Source organism: Camellia sinensis, chromosome 2 (genome assembly GCF_055761805.1).
Source record: "Camellia sinensis isolate YWXY chromosome 2, ASM5576180v1, whole genome shotgun sequence".
NCBI classification, from domain to species: Eukaryota; Viridiplantae; Streptophyta; class Magnoliopsida; order Ericales; family Theaceae; genus Camellia; species Camellia sinensis.
The window spans coordinates 32,995,847-33,008,661 of NC_138962.1; positions in this window are offsets into that span (position 1 = coordinate 32,995,847).

Sequence of the window (12,815 nt, forward strand, 5' to 3'; positions counted from 1 at the left end):
TATCAATGGTCAAATTCACTAATTTAAAAGGTTAAAGTGATAAATTATAATACTTACAAGGATAAAGCGGGAAAAAAAATGTAATATTTAATGGATTGAGCTTTCGGTTGATTCATAATCTAGAATGAAAGGTTTTGTCCAAACCGGTATGACTCATCACGGGTTTTATTTCAATATTGCAAACTATTTATTTTATAAGATATTTCGTATAAAAAATAAAGAGAATAAAAAAGAATCGTTAACTTTTTAAAGAATGTGATTTTACCTGCAAACGAAAATGTCAATTAATTACTTGAAATATTCTGTGTCATGTAATATGGTCAGTTTGAAAAGCTCCATGGATTTTTAGCGCCTGATATATGCTTCTAATAGCGTCATGAGACGTACAACCCTCCTACCAAAATACCATGTTATTTTTATTTTTCCATAAAATTCTGAGAGTGGTAATAAAAATTGTTCCCCAATGTATATTCAAGACTTCTTTGCCTTTGCTTTCCATGTTGTTCTGCCTATAAGATTGGGTCTTACCTTGTTCAATGAGGTCTATAAGTTGAGTGCAAAATTTTTCAGATTTCGAGATAAGTGTAAATACATAAAAAAAAAAATCATTAATAGATGCAGTATCACCAATGTCTCTTCTCTGATGCTCAATTAGTTCTTATTAAGCAACTGAATAAAGAGAGGCTATTTAGTTCTTGTTAAAAAGTACTGTGTGAATAATATGACTTGCTAAGTTTCACAATTTTATGTTGTAAATTTTAATTTTTAATTTTTTATCTTTCAACTGTATATAATTATTAAGTCTGAATAAGCAATTCTCAAAATTCCAATTGTTGGGTTAATTATATCAAAATTTTCTTAATTATTGGTGAATATCGACTTATTTCCTATGTGAATGAACATGTATATTTTAACTTTTTCAATTATAAAAATGTAAGAAAAATACTTTCACACTCAAAAATCACCTTTAGACTGGGTGTTAGTATAATTTTTATACTTGAGAAAGAGTCAATACATAGAGGTTGATAAATGAGGGGTTAATTTTGATCTTTTGATTTTAAACTTATTGTTTTAAATTAACTTCTTCTTTTTTTTTTTGCTTATTCTATTTACACATCATTAATACTTTCAGTACACACTATTATTTACTATACACACAAAATAATTTTTAAAGTTTAAAAATATTTTAATTCACACCTTAACTTTTCTAACCTTATATTAACACACCACTAATTATTTGAATACATACCATTACATACACCAAAAACTCTTCATTTTCACCACTATATACAACAAAAGCCTCACAATTTTCAAAACAGAGACCATTAGAAACTATTTTCATCAGTCTTGATTTCCATCGTAGGCAGAGGTTTCATTCGACCTCCATCTTCGCCGGTGTTGATTTCTATAATTGGTATTGAACTCTCATCATGTCTCATCTCATCATCTTGTTGTTTCAGATCACCAGCGGAATATTTCATTCAACCTCTATTTTCGCCAACGTTGATCTTCATTGTCGGTCTTGAACTTTCATCTCTCGTCGTTGTTTCAAATTCATCAAACTAGCCATATTCATAAATACATAGTTGAACAAACTTAATATGTTCAAAAATTTATATCTAAACAATAAATAAAAATTTATTTTATTTTAATCGAACTAACTTAAAATATTTAATTTTTTCTGTATGTACATTTAATATTTGGTCAATCTTAATAATTTGAACAAAAATATTTTTTTCAAATATAAATATTCAAACATTATGTAAAAATTCAACTTTAGTTATTCGAACATGACGAACAAACTCATCTTCTTGACATATGAACAAGATAAATAAATAAATAAATAAAAAACTAAGTCATAAACTAATCTTTTCAATGTTCAAATTAACATTTTCAATATTTGTTTCGGAACCAAATATCTCAGTGTTATTCATGGTGTGTAAATTTTCAAAACTAATTGATTTTAATATTTTTAACCCCTAAATCTTCAAAGACAATAATATTTTGAATTTAAAAAATAAGTATAATGGAGAAGAGAATGAAGTGAATTAATTGATAATGAATTATATCATAAGTATATATTAATGGTGAAGATGATGAAGAAATACAATATTTATATGCTAAAACCCTAAATCCTATAGGAATGATGATGTGTAAAGGGTATTTTGTATTTTTAAATAGGTAAAATACACCTCATGTTTGTCCTTAATAGTCATTTCATTGGAGGATATTATTTGAATATATATTTAATTTATTAATAGTGTGTATTAAAATTAGAGTGCTGCTATTAGCACCTCATAAATTATTTTGGACCCCTCAATTTTTAGATTTTTTTTATTACAATAATAACCTCAAATAAAATTATTAAAAATGACATCATTAATTTTGGGGCACTCCATCTCACAATTAAAACCTTACACCACTGTATCATGAATTAGGGTTTATAAGAGTACTCACTTCCATCATCACCCATCCATCTTTCTCAAATCTCACCTTCAAAACTTACTCACCCTCAAAACTTTGAAAATCCTTTGGGGTAATATTCCGGCGATAATGGTAGCAGCCATTTGATTGCCCCCACTTCTCCGGTAATGATAATGAATGAAAGTTTTTTTGACAATCACAACTCCATGAGACGAGAGGAGTACAACAATAAAAGTTCAGAGGAAGTTCATAGTTTTGATGGTGTTCTTAGCTTATAATAGATTGGCCTTGTAAGGGTAACTTTCTTTAAAAAAAAAATGACAATAATAATAAAATATGTTCGTCATTTTTTTGGGGCTGAACTTCCAAACATATGACCGTAATTTGAGGACAAGGCCCGAACATTGTTTATTTGTTCGAGAATCGGTAACCGAACATTTATTATTTGTTCGAAAACTGGTAATCGAACATTAATCACCGAAAAAAAAGATAAGGCGGCAAAGAGAGAGAGAGAGAGAGCAAAGACAATAATCACACTTGATTCTTCTTTTTCTTTGTGGGTTTTGTTAGGGTTTTTGAAAGAGAACTTTTTTTTGGGATTTCAGGGGTGTCCATTCAATTGCATGAGTGAAATATTTTCACAAGAATAATTTTGGTATTATTTGGAGAGGAGAAAAGAAATTTTAAAGGTTTCAAAATTTATAAGTGGAAGTCCAAAGAAATGGGAGGTCTAAAATAATAGATTGAGTGCTAATAGTATCACTCTAAAAATAGTAGTGGTGTGTAAATAGAACCATTTTTTAAATTAAAAAAAAAAAAAACTTTATGATGATGTGTGAGAAATATCAAATTGATTTTTTTTTTTTTTTGACAACCACATCAATAATTAAATAAGCTGATTGGTAAGCATTCTCCAAAACCGCAAAGAGGAGTGATGGAGACACCCTCCAATCACCACCCCCACCACCCCCCACACACATGTGGCAGGTGGTGATTGGAGGACAAGGGAAACAAAAAAAAAAAGAAAAAAGAAATCCAACCAATGAGAGAGAAAGAGGGTCAAAGGGGGTGAAAAAAAAAAAGGGATCTTAAATATTTTTCAACCGAAAAATAGGCTTGGTTGGTTTGTTTGTTTTTTTTTTGTTTTTTTAACAAGATTTTAAGACATTAGTTTATTAGTAAAGTTTTACAACTAAAAGGATTAGTTTTGTTCCATCAACTCAAACCCATTACCTTCCCTTCACCACACCCAAAACCATTGGACCATTATCTGCCCTTTACCACACCCAAAACCATTGGACCAAACTTAAAATTTAAATATGATTTATTTGTATGTAAAATTTAAATAAGATTTATTTGTATGTAAAGAAAAGTGAATGTCTTGTCTCTAATTGAAATTTTAATTAGACTAAAAAGTTAAGGATTTGTTTAAATTTTTTAATATTTTTTTAAAATTTAATTAAAATATGAGGTAAAAAAATGAAAGTTTTGAGAATGATTTTTAATTTTTTTTATAGTGAAAAACATGTAAAAAGTAATGATAAGAATTTTTTTATTTTTTTAAATTATCTTTTAGTTTTTTGATTTTTGTAATGATTTTTTTACTTTTTTTTTATTTATTAAGAAGGTGTTTGAGAAGTAACTATTTTAATTAACTTTTTATTTTTTTAAAAAAAATATATAAAAAATTAAATATATATATATATGATTCAATATTTTAACTTTTTAATTATTCTAACAAAAAAGCCATCACCCAAACGGTGCTTAAATTGATTTGAACAACCCCTAATATAAGTTTTGCGTAGGAGTTGGTGGAGGAGCATTTGAATAATTTCTTGGGTTGTTGGTTTGTGGAAGTTGACATCGAATAGAAAAGTGGAGATGTCACCAGCGGGGCCAACTCCATCTCGAGAAGTTATTGGTTTGTCGGGAGCATCGCCAATAAGGTTGTGTTTTAAGGGTGTTATGATTGATAAATATGGTAAAATTTATAATTTTATATTAAGTGATTAAAAAAAAAAAAAAAAAAAAAGGGGACATAGCAAATTGTGATTAACACTTCCATGTCCACCCTCAACTAATCAATAACTCTTTAATTAATTAATTTATTTATATTGTTAATGTTTTATTATAATTTAAATTCATTAAAAAAATTAAGTAATCCTATCATATAATTTGACCTTAATGAATGTATAATTTCTTAATTATATATAGAAAAATTTTATAATATACGTTTTGAAAAATGTATGTATCATATTGTTAGAACCCACAAAGGTGTATGTGTGTAAACTAAATGTATAAATTAAATAAACAATAAAATAAAATAATTCAAAAAATAATTATATAAATTATTTCCCGAATTAAATGCTTACAGAAATTAATGTTGAGGCTTGTGTTGGACACAATCTCCTTAAAGTAGATTTCGTCCCCGCTCCGGTGCTTCGAGTTTTACTGGCGTCTACTTCCCAGGATGCAACGACTAACACTTAAATTTGCAACACTACAAATTTAAGTTTGGCAAACCAAAACTCTGTTGTAAACTCTGTTTTTTTTCTTCTTAAAAATAAATGTAGAAACTGATACAAGAGCACAAGAAGAACAAGAAAAGAAGGACGAAAATCTGAGGGAAAAATTAAATGAAATGAATTGCTGGAAGCATGCTTTATATAGACAGAAAGGTGGCTGTTCCAAACAGGTAACAACAGATAGGTAACTGTTCAGACAGATAGACAATCTGTTTGGACAGATTCGGTTGGATTGCAATAGGTAGAAACCTGTTTGAACCTTTTGAACCAGTTCGGGTGGTATGGACCTATAAGGGATTTGTTTGGGTGAAGGAAAAATTTTTGGACCAATTTATTTTGAATTTTGAAACCAAAAATGAAAATAAAAAATAATTTACAAAAGTTTTTGGCCCAAAAAGATAAGTATTGGGCCGGATAAGCCCAACCTAACCTCGCACCCGCGCCTAAGCCCAGGCTGCCCAATTGACCGGACGGACGGGTGGCGGCGGCGGCTTGCGTGCGCGTATAGTTTTAATTTTGGGTCCAGTGGGTTTAGCTGTTACGACCCAAAACTACCCCTATAGGTTCAGCATCGTAACTGGTCAATAATTCTTGGATTACCAAAGCCTCTTAACAGAATAACGCATAATCAAGGGGCTGCGGAAGCAAATATACAAAATATAGCATCCATTGAGCTGTGCAGACATATATGAGACAAGATAATTTTAAACTTAATAAGCATACTCATGACATCACATAGGTACAGTAATTACACGTCACTTCATATACAGATAACCAAAAGCAAACTGTTCAATAACAAGGGAAAACAAAGTATTGAACGTTCAAAAAGACATGGCCACACAACTTGACTTGGTCCAGAACCTTCTCAGGAGGCGCAAAGGGTGGCTGACAAAACAGAATCCTACATACATAATATAAATAGTGAGTGGAAGCCCAGTGAATAACAACAGAGTAAATGATTTATTGAATGAAGTCCATACCAGATTCAGAGATCATAATTCAGATTCATAACAGATTCATATCCTTGTTCAAATCATGCATAGAAGTCAGAGTTCATGTTTAGTTATACGTGGTACATCCATTAGCGCTAACAGAGCAGATACAGAACAGATGCAGAACATATGGTGGTTATGAGTAACCAGTTCCATAAAGGAACCTTCGGATTCGAGTAATAGAGAATATACATGCTAAGCTCCGTGATAGAGCCTCCGGTATGGGTAACAGATGACAAACAAAATAAGTCCCATAATGGGACCTCCGATACCAGTTAACAGCTAACAAATATTACATGATGTTAAAGATGCCACGAATACATTGTCAGAAATTGAACAATCATTCATTGTACAGAACGTATCATTTCAGAAAACAGATCTTCATTCATCATACAGAAAATAAATAAAGTTGAATATAGCTTTACTAAGTTATTACTCACAGTTGGCTTCGGATGCAGACAGACAGACAGAGCAAACTAATCAAACGATTTACTGCACGTGACCTACATAACAGATAACGAAAACAGATTTGAAATACACGTTGGAATATATATAACTCATTACATTCTATGTATAGTGTGTTTCTACACGTTACCCTCATTATTATGCCTTAAACTTGGCCTAGGAATGCTTAGGATGGAATGAGGATGTAAAAATACATTTGAAAACACTTAATCGAATTTTCTGAAAACAGGGTCCCCGTTCGAGTAGACATGCAAAATGTGAGGGGACGCTCGGGCTTAACTTCCTTCGCTCAAGCGTTCTGTAAACTTTGAAAAAGTTCTGGTTAAGCGATTTTCACGCTCAATGAACACTCGATGGTCGCTCGAGCGTGAGACTCATGCCCCCCACTCAAGCGCAACTCTTACTGCTTAAGCGATCTGTAAAAATATGAAACTTCTAAGAGCATGCGTTTCACGCTCGAGCAAACTTCAGGTCGCTCGAGCAGAGATGCAAAAACAAAGGTGGCTGTTCGAGCGCAGAATCTCACCCTTGAGCAGAGAAGTTGAATTCTGGAATTTCCAGATTCACCTCCAAGCTCTCAAATTCAACTTCAAAGCTAAAATTTTGTTCTTTTGGGCCTAAAAACTTAAGGAAACATTTAGAAACTTGTATAACAATATGAAATGAAGATTAATTCACAAACTCAAAGCCCAAAACCAAATCAATTCTTCAAAACTAAGCTTGAGATTTTATATATACAACATGCATGCAATGATATAAGATATTGTCTTTCAAAACATAAGTAATTTGGGATTGTAAGTGCAAAACTATGGTGAGCTCTCAACATTTAACAAAGATGACCTCTTGCATGTATGGATTGATTGTAAATTGAACTCAAAATTCATGAATTATGCATGCATGCATGAATTAATCTTCCACTCTACATTCTTACTTTAATTCCCATGCTTAATATTCTAATTCTCTTGAATTCTTGCACTAAGTAATTCAAATTCATGTTTAAGGAGTTGAATTTCCTACCTTAAACCTTGAGCTAGCAAGTGTTGGAGCCAAACTTCCCTCCAAGGTTGAGTAATTCTTGATTTTCCCTCTAAATTTCCTACAATTCACTCTAATTGTTGAAGTTCCCCCCCCCCCCAACTCTTACATTCTCTCCTCTCTCACGTTTGAGTCAAAAAGATGAGGAAATGAAAATGTATATAATAGCCTTGAGTCTACAATTTGCCTTATATAGGCTTGGGTAAAGGTGTAATTATTTATTGATCAAACTAATCAAATAGACATTAAATTATTTTAATTTAATCATTCCGATTTGAAATTCAATTAAACCTACCATAAAATTCTAAAAATTCTAATTAACACATAAATCAAGTTAATTTCTGAATCGGGTGCCGACAAGGCCTTCAATTTCGCAATTGAAACGAAAATATGAACAAATCTTCCTACGTTAAATAGATATAAACACAAATAAGGCAACATATGATGCAAAATTTCACTTTAACTACTCATTGGGCATAATTAAGCATGAATTAATGTTAATTATGGGTTGGGGTTGTTACACTAGCCCACTTCACCCATAACCTCACCCTTCTACAAACTTGGGTACCCCTTGGGGTCCATCTCAAGTATCCAATGCTAAGGTTTATAAGCCCAAATAATTCCTCAAGCCTTTCCAATGTGGGACAAGCACATTTTACAAATATGTAGTAAACTCGCCAAAATACATTTTCACGAACTTGAAAATGCTCGTTGAATTCTCATTCATCCGGAAATAGTTTTGAGTAACCAAATACATGGATTTATTCACTACGTGGCATTAAACATGAACCCAATTAGAAACGTTAAAAATAACGCTTGGGTCCCACCTTAATTAATGCTCAAAATTAGTAAAAAATAAGGCTATACAAAAGTCATTTTCCAACAATCCCCCATATGAATGAAATTTACGATAACAGACATGCAACAAGATGTAGACAAAGAAAGAGTACATTAAGAAGATACACCACATTGAGATAGGTAGCTTTTGGCTTTGAACCTCTTCTAGTGAAAGCCTATCGGACTTACTAGCTACCCAGTGGACGCGATGCCTTGAACTGTTCAGCTGTTTGTGTAAGCCAAGACAATAGACTACACATAGTGTATCTGCAGACACAGTTTGGTTCTTACAGTTGTGTTCATTCTGGCCTTGAACAACGCTTGGTAATTCATGAGTGCTCTAGAAAATTTAGCCTTCTCAATTCTCACAGAACCAGCCCAGTTCACACTCAAACAGGTGATTTCTTATTAAGAGTATCATGCTATACCCCACTTGGATGTCCAAGCTATAAGAATCATTAAAAGCAAAGCTTATCCTACTAACGCTGCAGATATCACTCTTCTTATCATAGAAATGGGTAGGAGTAAACCTCTTTAGTGATACGTGAAGTCATCTATAATTCGGTTGTCCCTTTGAACCTAGATCTTGGGCTCTCCAGTCAACTAGGTTGGGTTGCCATTATGACGACTTTTAAGTAATAGGCTTTAATCCCTTTCCCTTTGGTAAATGATACACTTACTCTCTGGCTAGCCCTTTAGTCAATAGATTTGCAATATTCTCCGTTGACTTTACACATTTTATGGAAATTATTCCATGTGAGAGTAAATGCCTAATGGTATTATGTTTTCGATGAGTGTGTCGAGACTTACCGTTATACATATGATTTTGTGCCTGTTCTATTGCTGCTTCACTATCACAGTGTATGCATATAGCTGTCACAGGTTTAGGCCACATTGGAATGTCTTCTAAGAAATTACGAAGTCATTCTGCTTCTTCTCCTGTTTTATCTAATGCGATAAACTCAGATTCCATTGTCGACCTAGCTATGCATGTCTGCTTGGAAGATTTCTAAGAGACTGCAGCACCTTTCAGGGTAAAGACATATCCACTAGTGGATTTTAAATCTTTAGTATCCGATATCCAATTTGCATCGCTGTACCCTTTGAGTATTGCTGAATATTTGGTATAATGTAAGTCATAATTCTGGGTATGTCTTAGGTACCTAAGTACCCTAATTATCGCTTTCCAATGATCTGACCCTGGATTACTTGTGTACCTACTCAATTTGCTTACAGCATAGGCTAAATCTAGCCTAGTGCAATTCATTAAGTACATCAAGCTTCTAATTATCCGAGAGTACTCTAATTGTGATATGCTTGCACCTGTATTTTTTGACAAATAAAGACTCATGTCAACAGGTGTTTTAGCAGGACGGTCATCAAGCTTTCCAAATTTCTCCAGAATCTTCTCAACATAATGAGACTGAGATAAAGCATATCCTCCAGATGTTCTAATAATTTTTATTCCTTGAATTACATATGCTACTCCCAGATCTTTCATATCAAACTTTTTGTTCATCATTTTCTTTGCGGATTTAATCATGTCATTATTACTTCCAATAATAAGCATGCTATCCACATAAAGACAAACTATGACATAACATTTGTCTGTGCTTTTAACATAGACGCATTTGTCACATTCGTTTATCTTAAAACCATCCGAAAGCATAGCGTGATCAAATTTTTCACGCCATTGTTTCGAAAATTGTTTTAATCCATAAAGGGATTTGACAAGTTTACAAACCTTTTTCTCTTGGATGGGAACTTGAAACCCTTCCGGTTGTTCCATATAGATTTCTTCATCTAACTCGCCATTCAAAAAAGCTATTTTAACATCCATTTGATGTATTTCCAGATTATACAAAGCTGTAATCACAATCAACATGCGAATGGATGTTATTCTTGTCACTGGTGAATAGATGTCAAAATAATCAAGGCCTTCCTTCTGCATGTATCCCTTAACAACAAGCCTAGCCTTGTATTTATCCATTGAGCCATTTGCTTTCATTTTTCTCTTGAATATCCACTTATATCCAAGAGGTTTACATCCTGGTGGAAGATCCACCAGTTTCCAAGTATGATTTTGCAGTATTGATTCAATTTCACCATTCACAGCCTCTCTCCATAACGGAGCTTCAAGACTTACGTCGCTTCCTTAAAGTTTTGAGGCTCATTTTTTAACAGGTATGTCAAAAAATATGGACCAAATAATTTAAAGATCCTAGCCCTTTTGCTACGTCTAGGTTCATCGGATTCATTATCATTGTGGTCTTCATTACCACCTATAGTAGTATCAAAAGTTCTTTATTTGAACTTTTCTCTTCAGTTTCCTTACTAGGAAAAATATGTTCAAAAAACGACGCATTTCTTGACTTAATAATAGTGTTTACATGCATATCCGGATTTTCATATCTATGAACTAAAAATCTATATGCACTACTATTATTGGCATAACCAATAAACACACAATCAACGATTTTTGGTCCTATCTTAGTCGTTTTGGAACTAGACACTGCCACCGTGGCCAAACACCCCTACACCTTGAGGTAATTGTAGGTAGGTCGTCGACCTTTCCATAATTCATAAGGTGTTTGATTGAGTTTCTTATGGGGTATCTTATTAAGGATAAAGTTAGCAGACAAAATTGCCTCCCCCCACAAGTTCTGAGGTAACCCTGAACTAATCAACATGGCATTCATCACCTCTTCAAGGGTTTGACTATTTCTCTTAGCAACTCCATTTGACTGAGGAGAATAGGGTGCAGTGGTTTGGTTAATGGTACCATGTTTAGAACAAAATTCTTCAAATGGTGCATCATACTCACCACCTCTGTCACTCCTCACTATCTTAATAGTTTTGCCAAGTTGATTTTCAACCTCAAGTTTATATTGCTTACAAGCTTCTATGGCTTCATCTTTACTTCTCAACAAGTAAACATAGCAATATCGAGTGCAATCATCAATAAAAGTAATAAAGTACTTCTTACATCCTTTAGTTTGAAGAAATTTTAAATCACAGATATCTGTGTGAATTAAACTTAGAGGTTCAGTATTTCATTCAACTTTATTAAATGATGCCTTAGTGAATTTTGCCTCAACACAAATCTCACATTTATGATTAGGATCAAATTCTAAGTTAGGTAAACATTCTAAAACAACAAGTCTATGCAAAGAATTAAAATTAACATGTCCTAAATACCATGCCATAAGAAAGAAGACTCAGTAATATAAGCAGAAGATGTGTTCTTATTATTAAAAGCCAAAATAGGTACAACAGTATTTACATTGAGCTTAAAAAGCCCATCACTCATGTAACCTAGCCCCACATACATTCCACTCTTGGAAAGTACAACTTTATCAGATTCAAAGACTAATTTAAACCTATTCTTGATCAACAATGACCCAGAAATCAAATTCTTCCGAATCTCTAGCACATGGAGTACATTGTTAAGAGTGAATTCTTTCCCCGAGATTATTTTCAGTACAATCTTTCCTTGTCCTTCTACATTTGAAGTGGAGGAGTTTTCCATAAAAAAGTGTTCCCCACTTTTCACCACTTTGTAGGTTGTGAACATCTTCTTATCTGCACAGATATGGCGGGTTGCTCCAATATCCACCCACCATTCCTTGGGATTGCCCACCAAATTTGCTTCAGAAACTACTGTAGCAAGATTGATGTCTGCCATTCCATCGGAAAGATAAAAATCCTTGGCTATGTTGGCTTGTGCTGGATTTTTGCTTGAACTCCCTCTGTCCTTGCGAACGTGACAATCCTTAGCGCGATGCCCATCTTTGCCGCACACAAAACACTTGCCTTTGAATCTCTTGTTGAACCTGTTGTTGATCCATTTATTGATTTTACTAGTGGATCCTTGTTTGGGACTATTGTCATCTTGCTTCCGCTTCTTGTTGTTAAACTTTGACCCATGTTCATGTTCCACAACATTTGCTTTAGCCTGCATGACATGGTTTCCTGATTTCTTGTCAGAACCACGGTTTTCCTCCTCAATTCGAAGCCACACTATCAGTTCCTCCAATTTCATCTCCTTGCACTTATGCTTCAGATAATTCTTGAATTTTTTCCAAGATGGTGGTAATTTTTCAATGATTGCCACTACTTGGAAAGATTCACTGAGAACCATCCCTTCCGTTTGTATGTCATGGAGAATTAATTGGAGATCTTGAACTTGGCTAATAACCGTTTTGGAATCCATCATTTTAAAATCCAGAAAACGACCAACAATAAATTTCTTTGTACCGGCGTCCTCTATTTTATACTTATAATCTAGAGATTCCCACAATTCTTTAGCTATGCTCTTCACACTATACATATTGTACAGTGTATTGTCCAACCTATTGAGGATATAGTTTCGACAGAGAAAATCACCATGTTTCCATGCATCGACTGCGACAACCACTTGCCAGTCAGTTTCTCCATCATTTAGTGCCAGTGCCATTTCATGAGTGAAGCGAGCCAAATTCAATATGGTAAGATAAAACATCATCTTTTATTGCTATTTTTAAAATCATTACCAGTG